We start from the raw sequence: 10669 nt of genomic DNA, 5'->3' as shown, positions 1-10669 counted from the left end.
TGGACGATATTGCCTTAACAACCAACCCAGTATTACGCAGGAACGTGCTTTTGGCACTGTTAGTGGACAGGTACTGACCCACTGCAGCAAGAGCTGACATTACGGTCATAGTTGCCTCGCCGCCTTCAGAAGCTGGCAGTTCCACCATTTTTTCCATAGCTCGCTGAAAAGTTGAGGTTTTACATTAGTAGTACCAGAATAGAAGATATTAAGGAGGCAGCAAAACCAAACAAAATAGCTTTGGTCTATATACAGAACTTATTCTAGTGAACCCATGTAAAATATTAGTTGTATTTCATTGCAAAGTACATAATAAAACCAGGTTCCAAACATATGACCATGTACCATCACTAATGTACTGTCTATTTCTTCACATTGTATTGAGGGCTAAGGATAAAGAGACGAAGTTTATAATACGATAAGCATAGTATGGCATCATTCATATCACAAAACAACTGAGAATAGACAAACATGCAATTGTAACGTTGTGTGGGCAAGTCCAGCACGGAACTAGATTACGGGTCAAGATCCAAGGAACATCACTCCTCTCTTTTAAACCTTGTAAGGTGCAATGATACGCTAAGACAATTGTGTATAAAATTGAAAAGAGTAATAGACATTGGTTGCAAACCATGCAGTTCAAGGCACAAGTCAGAGTAAGTAGTAGTTAAAAGGCATGAGGATTAAGGACTTACAACAGCGGCTTTGACTGGCGTAGTCATGCCCTTCTTCTTGCTGGTGTGACAGTCCTTGAAGATTTCCACAACATATGGTTCAGGTACTTTTTGGTCCTTGCGGGCTTTCCTCTGCATTTCGAACAAGTCAATATAGATCTGATAATATGGTACAGTGAAAAGAGTGAAACGGCGGCTAATTACAAGAGCCTCGCAGTGTGCAATATAGCTACGAGATCCTGTCGTCTGTTGGAATTTCACTTACGTACGTTTGGCCTTGTTCTTTGAACAGTTCACCTACAAGAAGATAGATTTGTGTGGCACATGCGTAAATAAGACTTCAACATGTGATCTGATCACATATATATAATGTACCTGATACTTTGGATCAGACCAGTGTTTAACAAGGCCCCTCTAGTCTTCATCCGATATATTTTCCACTGGAGATGTTTGGGAAAGTTCACTGTTAGCCTTGCCTTCAAAGTGAGTTTTCCTCAAGTTATACCGATATTGTCGTAGAGCAGACTTGAAAACATGGGTGCAAGCTTGTCTAGTTGCATCATCTTGGCTATCCAACTTGAACCTCATCTGTTGAAAATTATGGGAGTCTCATTATCAGCAACCTAGAAAGTATGGGACAGAGCAAGACGATATTACTAGTTTCCATACATAACCATACTTACAGATAAATGGTCGAGGAAGGTGTTGAACTGGGTTTTGTCTTTGTCATTCCTGTACTGAATCCATGTTGGGAGGATACGTACATGACACCTAACGGCAACCGCTGCCTCTGATACTAACTTGGCTGACTCTGTAGCATCACGTGGCCTTTTTAAACCTGCCTCAAAACGGATCTCCATTCTTCCTCGTCTAGATTTAGTTAACCTATCGAGCATTATCCCTGATGTTTGTTTCCTCTTGTGCCTAGGTGCTAGTCCAACAAAGAACATAGGAAGTGTTAGTGTACATCAAACTGTGAGACTACATATAAAGAAGCATGCAACTATAACTTGACTCCAGCAACTACCTTCTTGTTGTTGAAGCTCACAAGGTTCATCTGAAATTGCCAACTCGTCTTGTGTCAAGAGTGCTTGGGAAGTAGTGTCAGGTGGCAAGGGAGCTTGGGAACGTGCTGCTAGCTCAGTTGACGCACGAGTAAGTCGTGCAGCTAGTAGTACTGTGGTAGGTGTTGCAAGAACTAGGGTTGTCTTTGCTTGTTTGGTGGCAGCTATTTGTTTCTGTTTGGCTTTTTTTGCAACTCCTGTAGCATGGGATGCCGTGTTTGTAGAATTTTCTGCTGGACTTTGACCTTCTATTGCACCATCAGTACCAGCAGAATCTACAGGATTCATCCGCTTCTCATTCCCTGCCATTCTGTGTTTCTTCCTCTTTCTCTGTGCCATGTTAAGTTAAGCCGACAAGAAAAACGAATAAAAATTTAGTTCTTCAGAACAAATTGATGCGTGATGCACATGAACTAAACTTTGATGTTAGACAACCACATGATAGGAGGATGTAATATGTATGAAAAATAGGACGGAAGAGATAACCAAAACTATGATGTGTAAACTAAGAAGAAGACATTTCACCAAATTAGAAGCAATGCAATGGAAGGTAGACACCATATGAAAGATGCTACAAAAATCGCTCTGCCAAGTTAAGAATGTCTCATCATAAATGGCGTTTAAACAAATGTGAAGCAGTACAAGAAATAAGTCATATGCAAGATGCAAACAACATCACACTACCATGTTAGAGGTCTCTCATCATTAGTGCCATTGCATATTCACACCATTGCATATTCACAGCTTATGATGTGTAAACTAAGGAGAAGGCATTTCAACAAATTAGAAGCAATGAAAGCTAGACACCATATGAAAGATGCAACGAATATCACTCTACCAAGTTAAAACTGTCTCGTCATAAGTGCCATTTCAACAAATTAGTAGTACAAGCTAGGAAAGAACGTGAGATGTAACCTATATCACACTCCAAAGTCAAACATGTCTTATGATAAGTGATTGCGCAGGTTACACAACAGTAGTAATTTGATGTAAGAACATGGTGTGATAGACAGATATCGTATGTTCTAGAAACAGGAACATGTGTCTTATTCAAGTATAATGTGTAAAGTAAGCAGATGGAATTCAACAAAATTAGAAGCAATACAAGCTAGACATCACACATAACATGCAACCACATATAACAGTGCCAAGTTAGAGGGAGCACCGGTGATGCTGCACTAGGGGAGACATGCTCATCATAAACACAGCTTTGTTGAGTGTCATGCATGTGTTGTCTTGGAAATCATCTTGGGGGTGTGGAGGAGTAGAAACTGTAGAGGCCCTCCGTTCAGAAGGAGCACCTTTATCCGCTGCCTTGCTAACTTCCTTCCGCTTTATTGATTTTGAATTGTCAAGTAAAACCGACAAGACAAAGCAATAAAATTCTCTCTTCAGAACTCATTCATGCATGATGCTGACAATCACTACTTTGATGTAAGGCAAACACATGATACCAGGATGGAATATGTACAAAAAACAGGACGGCATGGCATGTTCACAACTGTTTGTGTAAACTAAGCAGAAACCATTCCAGCAAATAAGAAGCAATGCAAGCTAGAAACCACATGAAAGATACAACCAATATGACTCTGCCAAGTTAAAAGCATCCCATCATAAATGGAATTTCAACAAATTAGAAGCAGCGCATGCTATAAATCATATGAAAGATGCAACTAATATCACACTGCATATACTAAAGGTGTCTCGTCATGTTGATTGATGCGGGATACAAAAAAACAATAGTTTTATGTAAGGACATGCTTAATAGACAGATGTACTATGTAGTAAATACAGGAAGGCATGACACTTTAACAGGTATAATGTATAAGCTAAGCAGACTAGCACATGCAGTTTAACCAGATTGGAAGAATTACAATCTAGACACCATATGCAACATGCAACCACATATCACGCTGCCAAGTTAGAGCAAGCACCTGCGATGCTAGTGTAGGGGAAATGCGGTAATCAACTACAGAGCTACATTCACTATCTTCATCTAGCATTTCTGTTTCTTGAGAATCATGTCGGGAGGCTGACGCTGCATTATTTAAATGAGGAGTAGTCCCCTTGCCTGCCTGCCTCGTCATAAGTGATTGATGAGGGATACACAAGAACATTAGTTTGATGTAAGAACATGGTTAATACACAAATGTACTAGTATGTACCAAAAACAGAAAGGCATGTCATATTCAAAGGTATAATGTGTAAGCTAAGCAGATGCAATTTAACCAAATTGGAAGCAATACAAGCTAGACATCCGGCTGGAGTGGTGAGCATGATCATCTAGGACCTCAGAGCCTGGTGGGAGGCGGGCTGCTTCGCCACCATCGCAACTTTTTAGTTGGTTTCCAGGTGATGCCTGTCTTTGCTGGGCTTGTCACTGGCTCGGCCAGTGCCCTGACTAGCTATTTGTCTTCTGGTGCTCACGAGATGGTGGTTCATGTAAAAAATATATTTCCTTATCTTACCGACTTCAGCCTTTCGAATACAAGCTAGACACCATATGGAACATGCAACCACATATGACACCGCGAAGTTAAAGCAAGCACCTGGGATGGTGGTTCATTACGAGCGAGGTCATCAACTCCAGAGCTACGTTTACCGTCTCCATCTGCTGACACTGCACCCTTTATAGTGCTGTAACGTGTCTTGCCGACCCGCTTACGAAGCTGGAGCGACTTCTCTCTTTTCTTTTTGGCTTCTCTCATGGCAGCAGAGTCTGAAATACCCTTGCATAAAAACACAATAGTGAGAGTAAGGGTGAAGTGTGTGCAGAACTAGTGCACTGTAAAAGTAGCAGATAACAGATGGCTGAAAAATAAATGACAGGAGACATATGATAGCTCTACAACATTGCATGGCAAACAAAATTAGATTCTACTACGTATGATTTTGTAATATATGAGCACAGGAAACGCAAGTACTCCTCCAGCACACCACCACATGTGGTCATATCTAAGATAACAGTCGATTGAAAATAAATAGGTCATTTGATTTTTTTTAATGAACCATCTGATCTATAAGGAACGGGCAAATGGCCTTCATCTACCTCCCGCCAGTCACTATTGACGATCTTTCTCGAACCGCCAGCGACCACCGGCCCAGACCCCTGCTTCCGCCGCCCCGCCCTCCCATCGACCTCACACCACCGCCGTGCTTGGCAGCGCCCCCAGGCCATCCCTTTAATCCCGGCCGACCTCTAGATCGGGCGCCAGTAGCTCTAGGCCGCACACACCCCTAAGATAAACACCAAGGCATTGCTTCCCCGGCGTAATAGGCGTACTAGCGCCTGTTACGCCGGGGAATGCTTCCGTTAATTGGGAATCAACTGGACAGAAATTGAAATTCAGGGGGGCGACAGACCTCTAGCTAAGGTGAAATAGTATATGAGGAGAAACCTTGTGCATCGCCAGTTACTAGAAACATCTAGTATCAAGAAGAAGCGATCAACTAGTGTCTTCTGTGGGATGAATACTATGCAAGCAGAGACATAAGATTTGCACGAATAAGGGAAGAGGAGTACCTTTTTCGGTTGCCGGTGTGGTCACCTCCACATGTCGCGCCGATCTTCTTCTTTTTACCGGGGAAACTGATGTTCTGGAGGGTGCAGGCTTGGACGAACCCATGGCCAAATTGTTGACTATGTTGCCGTGGCCGTATGTCGGCAGAGGGGAAGCAGATCTGAGGCGGCGAAGGACGGCGTAGCAGGAACAGCTCCAGTGCAGTGGAGGGTGGCGAAGTTGGAGCGGCAGCGGTGAGGCGCAGGACGGCGTGGTTGAACTGGCTCGGGTACGGACGGCTCGGCCTCGGCTTCAACTACTAGCCGTGGAGGGCGTTGCGGTTGAGGTTGCGGTGGACGACGACGTCGGGGTATCGGCTCCGCCGTGATGGATGAGGGCGGCGGTTGATGGGTGGGATGGGGTTGCGGACGGAGGACGCCGGGGTTTCGCGGCTGGTGGAGAGGTAGTTTTGGCGCCCACGGAGTACGAATGGGGAATCAGACGGGTGGGGGGAACCATGTTTCAGTCTGGGATGCGCTTGTTTTTGGCTTTTTTGAACAGAAGATGGGACGCGCTTGTTTGAAATTTGGGGAAAGTACAAACTTTTCCCCCCTCTTAAATTTTGGACCTACTGCGGGTCGGGGGTAGGATGGTAATCCCAGCTGTCCCAAATAGTGGGCGGGAGCGATTTAGGCCGCGCGCATGTGTGCTTAGGTTGCCATTGTGTATGAATGTTTTTCGGATGTGGTTGTGTGGCGTCTAGATGAAGCTACAAACCTACCCCGGTTTAGACCTTTGGACGTCGGGCCGGTAGGTTTCACGGGTCGGAGTTATTAGAAAAGTAATTTCCTTGTACTACCAAACATTGGTCTCACACGGTTTCAGGCGAGTAGAGGCTCTTTTGGCGCTTCGTTCGAAATTTTGAAACACAAGCATTCACGTTTAGAGTACTCTTGAACTATTAGGATTGACCTAAATGGACAATGTTACATTTGACCTTGTATGCTCGAAAACCTCATTAAATTATCCGCTTCTTTTTGAAATTTTGACACTTGAAAATCCTATAACTACGATTATTTTGGAATGAAGGAGCTAAATTTGAATCTATTTTGTACATGACTACATATGCTATTATGTACAAAATCAGAGCAAAGATTGGTGCCCCCATAATTTAGGTATGGTTTACAAATGCCATGATATTCAAATTCAAATAATTGAATGGACTTCATGTTGAATTCGATTTTTAAACCACCTTAAGTTGAATTCAAATGTATGCTAGTTCATAGGTAGCTATTTATAATGTCCATTGTGTAACTTTCGTATGTATAATGTGCTTTACACACACAACATGAACTATACTCACGTTTATATTTGATTGCTAAAGTGATGCATTGTCTGGAGTTCAAAATACTAACTATGTGGATCAATTGTGTCGAATAATAACATAGACATGCTCAAATTCGATAGAATCTAGATGTCTGATGGATCAATGACCGCTCCTTACGCGAATCGCAAATATCATGATCCCATCCTAATATTTGGATACAATTTATATCTTTAATCAATGTGTAGAGCAGTCTTTTACGTGTAGTTTCACTCTCCATCGGTGGTCTCTCACACATGCTCACACACTCTCTCCCGAGGTGTCTTTCTCACACACATGCTCTAGATATAACCCTCCCTCCCTCTCGTAACCATTTACAACTGTTTCCACTAACCTTTATCACAAGCACTCTTCCTCTCGCAAACATACAGACGCACAATCATCATCGACCCTTTCTATATACATGGACCTGCCTACGTGTCTCATGCACGCACATTATCTTTACGCATGTCTCTCACGCATTGTCTCACACCTCTCTTCCTAATCGACGAGTATGATTCTAGCAGAGCATTCTGTAGGATGCCCCTTAAAGTTAGGTTGGATGAATAGTAATATCAGAGATAAAGGGGTTACCTTAGTCCGAGAACCTAGGGTTACAAATCCTAGCCGGCTTTGTCAGTGGACACAGAGTCCTTCACAATTCTGCTATCTTTGTCTTGTATGACTAGTCATCCATGGGTCTTCCTAAATGCGTCACGGGCCGACCAATGTGGCGCAGGACGGAACCGAATGAAGGGCCTCACCTCGACCCACCGGACCTCACGCGGTGACACACCCTCTGCCCCCATGTCTCATTATCTTCTCACACCCACACATACCAACACAAACACCACACACACAGAAAATTTCTCCTGGTGCCTCTATTGCCTCCCCCTTGCATATACACACTCAAGGGAATGGAATCTCTTGTCATGACGTCATATTCGTCTCTCTCTCTCTAGACCACTCTTATTTCTCGTGCTATCTCTCCCACCCCCACCCCCGTCGGCCCCTCTATACATGCCTCTCTCGAATACATAATACACACACACATACCTCTCTAGGCCCCGCCAAATGCATCAACTACACATTCACACATGTTACATCACGTACCCCATTGATCTAAAAAGCCCTCTCTTCACGTTTATTTCGCATACAACATTCCTTTTGAATAAAGTGTGGCCAAAAAATTATTTTAGAGTTTCTACATATATACAACATTACAAAGTTATATGGAGGAGTACGAATGCTAATTTGCATTGCATGGTGCCCACAATGATATTTATTCCGCACTATGAATTTGTATATTTTTATACTATATACAAAGTTAGTCATAATAAAGAGAAACGAAGAGCATCTCTCTCCATCGCATACCCCCCATGTACGCCCCTTTCACATATGCACACAAAACTATCTCCAGGTCCTCTAAAAGTAAGCCCCCAGAAAATTCACGCATGTTTCATCTTTCTCTCGCGATATATGCAATGACGATCATTGTATTTGAAGCGAAAGCATGATACGTACATTGGACTTCAGAATCCACTCATTACGGTCACCATTTACGTCTAGTGGTTATTATACAGTCACGGGCTCACCGTACAACTCTGTATTTTCTCATGACATGACTAGTTGACCAGTTAAACGCTCCACGTGGCACCCCTAGTGTTGCATCACATTATCTCACTACCATCGTGCCCACATGTCGACTTGTATCTACTCTACATCTACACTCTTATAAAATACATAAAATACACTCTTATAAAAAACAGAGTTGGTGATGATGGTGTGCCTACCATCCTGCAATATAGGCCGTCCAATTTATATCTGACGGATAGGAAAGAAACTATGGCAATTTTGCAAAAAGGTACCCACACACCTCTCCACATTTGCAAATAAGACCTTCCCTCATTCATCCTTTTCTCTCACAAGATAAACAAGTCATACAAATGCATCTTCATGTTACGTGCAACACACGGGCATCTTGCTAGTAAGAATGAAAACAAACGGCAAAAATATATTTGGACGGTGGTTCGAAGTCATGACCGCGGGAACAGCGGACAAGGTGGCCTTGTATTGGTATGTTGAGTCGTCTGTTTTAACACATACGAGCTGGTGTGGTGATTATACACACACGCACGCATGCACACGAACTGCATCCACGCAACACATGCACCCACGTGCGCACGCAATACTCACACGTACACATGTAGCCACGCACGCATGCAACAGTCACACGCACACACGCATGCATGCATGCATGCACACACCAGTACATCACACGACCAACACACATTCTCATGCTCAAGTGCTCAACCTACACGTGCATGCGCACACATCAGGCCCTGACAGACACATACACAACCAGGTGATTCCCGCGCACGGGTTGGAGCCTTGTCGCGCCTGCGTAAATTTGTGTTTATCTGACCTTTTGCCTATGCGAACTGACAGGTGGGACCCACAAGGAACATGGTCAATTTAACTAGTCAACATGGCGCCACGTAGACTATTTGGCCGGTCAACAAAGTGCAATCCGATGCTGAACTGTGAGCAAGTGACCGTATAATCACCACAAAACATATATAGTGACCGTAATCAGCTTATTCTAAAGTTCGGTGACCGTATTACGCTTTTCTCTCTGTAGGCCCTCCAAAACTACATCTCTACACGTTCTCGCATGTTACATCTAACAACTATGCAATACAACACTACTACTACACTCTAACACAATAAATCATATGTGTTTTTAGTTTTACTAGATATCATATTGTTACTTATAATTATTCAGTTTGCATACATTAAAATTTCCTTTGAAATGTATGGTCAGTATCATCTATCGCGCGGGAAAAATCCCGCCCTTTCCTGTTTAATCGGGTTTGTATCGATGGATCGTGCGAAACAGCAAAACTATAGTACTATACAGTACAAGTGACAGTTCACTGGGCCATCGTGTCGTCTACTCCTCTGTCGTAAGAGTGGAGCGCTCGCTTTCATAAATATTCTAGTCCCTTTCGCCGACATGTGGGACATCAAGCTACCGGGTCCACGTGCCATACCGGAATACAGTGCAGAGCAGCCGGGGTGAAGCACCCCAGTCATGGCGCCGGCGTAGTAATGAGCAATGAGGCGTCAAATCACAAAGCTGCACCTTTCCCGTAGTTAAGTTGGAGGGACGAAGCAACCATCATTTCACTCGTTGCTGAATCCGCTTCTTCCTCATCTTCTTCAACTTAACCACGTGTTGCTTCTGTCGTTGTTCTGCCTCATGTGGGACGCGGATCGGCTTGGTAAAGCACTGACATGTGGGACCGCATGTTAGCAAACCGCGAGGACAACGTCCTCCGAAAATAAGAAGCCTAATTCTAGACTTACAAAGGGCTACGTAGCTGCTACATATACTTTCCATCTAATCTATATATGCCCCCCTGATTTTCAGGTGGGGTGGGCCTAATTCTCTCCTTTAATCCAATCAAATAGTCCCACATCACATCAGTTCATAACTTTACGTAAACCATTACGTGGATGTAGCATTGCTCAAATAAGAAACCTCCCCCGCCATCCGCGCAGCAAAATCACCTCCTTTTTACTTATCTTGATTCTATAATTTTTTAGATCAATATAATTGAGATTTGTATAGATAGCACACAGGAGAAAAACCAAGTGGTACGGTTAAGGGCATCCACAATGTGTAGCCAAATGTGAAAATAGCTTTTGGCATCGTGGGAACCATTGTGGACGGTGTTTCCAAAGCCAAAAAGATGGAACCGAAGCTCCCTGATTGATTGATTGAAGGAATAGAAAAATGCAACGTCTCTCCTCTTTCTCCCATGATTGGACGCATGTAGTACAGTATAGAGCACAGAGTCTACTCCCCTGTCCCTTATATCACAAATCACAAAGCAGTGAGGCGTCAAATCACAAAAGCACGAATGAAGCAACCATCATTTCACTCTTCGTTGACTCCGCTTCTCCATCGTGTTCTTCGAGAAACCATCTCACCGCACTAGTACTCCTAGTAGTACTCCCTCCGGTCCTTTTTTGTCTACGTCTAAGAAAATTTCGTTTTCCCCG

This window comes from Triticum aestivum, chromosome 6A, assembly GCF_018294505.1.
Source record: "Triticum aestivum cultivar Chinese Spring chromosome 6A, IWGSC CS RefSeq v2.1, whole genome shotgun sequence".
NCBI lineage: Eukaryota > Viridiplantae > Streptophyta > Magnoliopsida > Poales > Poaceae > Triticum > Triticum aestivum.
The sequence above is the reverse complement of the archived record's forward strand: the minus strand, read 5'-3'. Positions refer to the sequence as shown.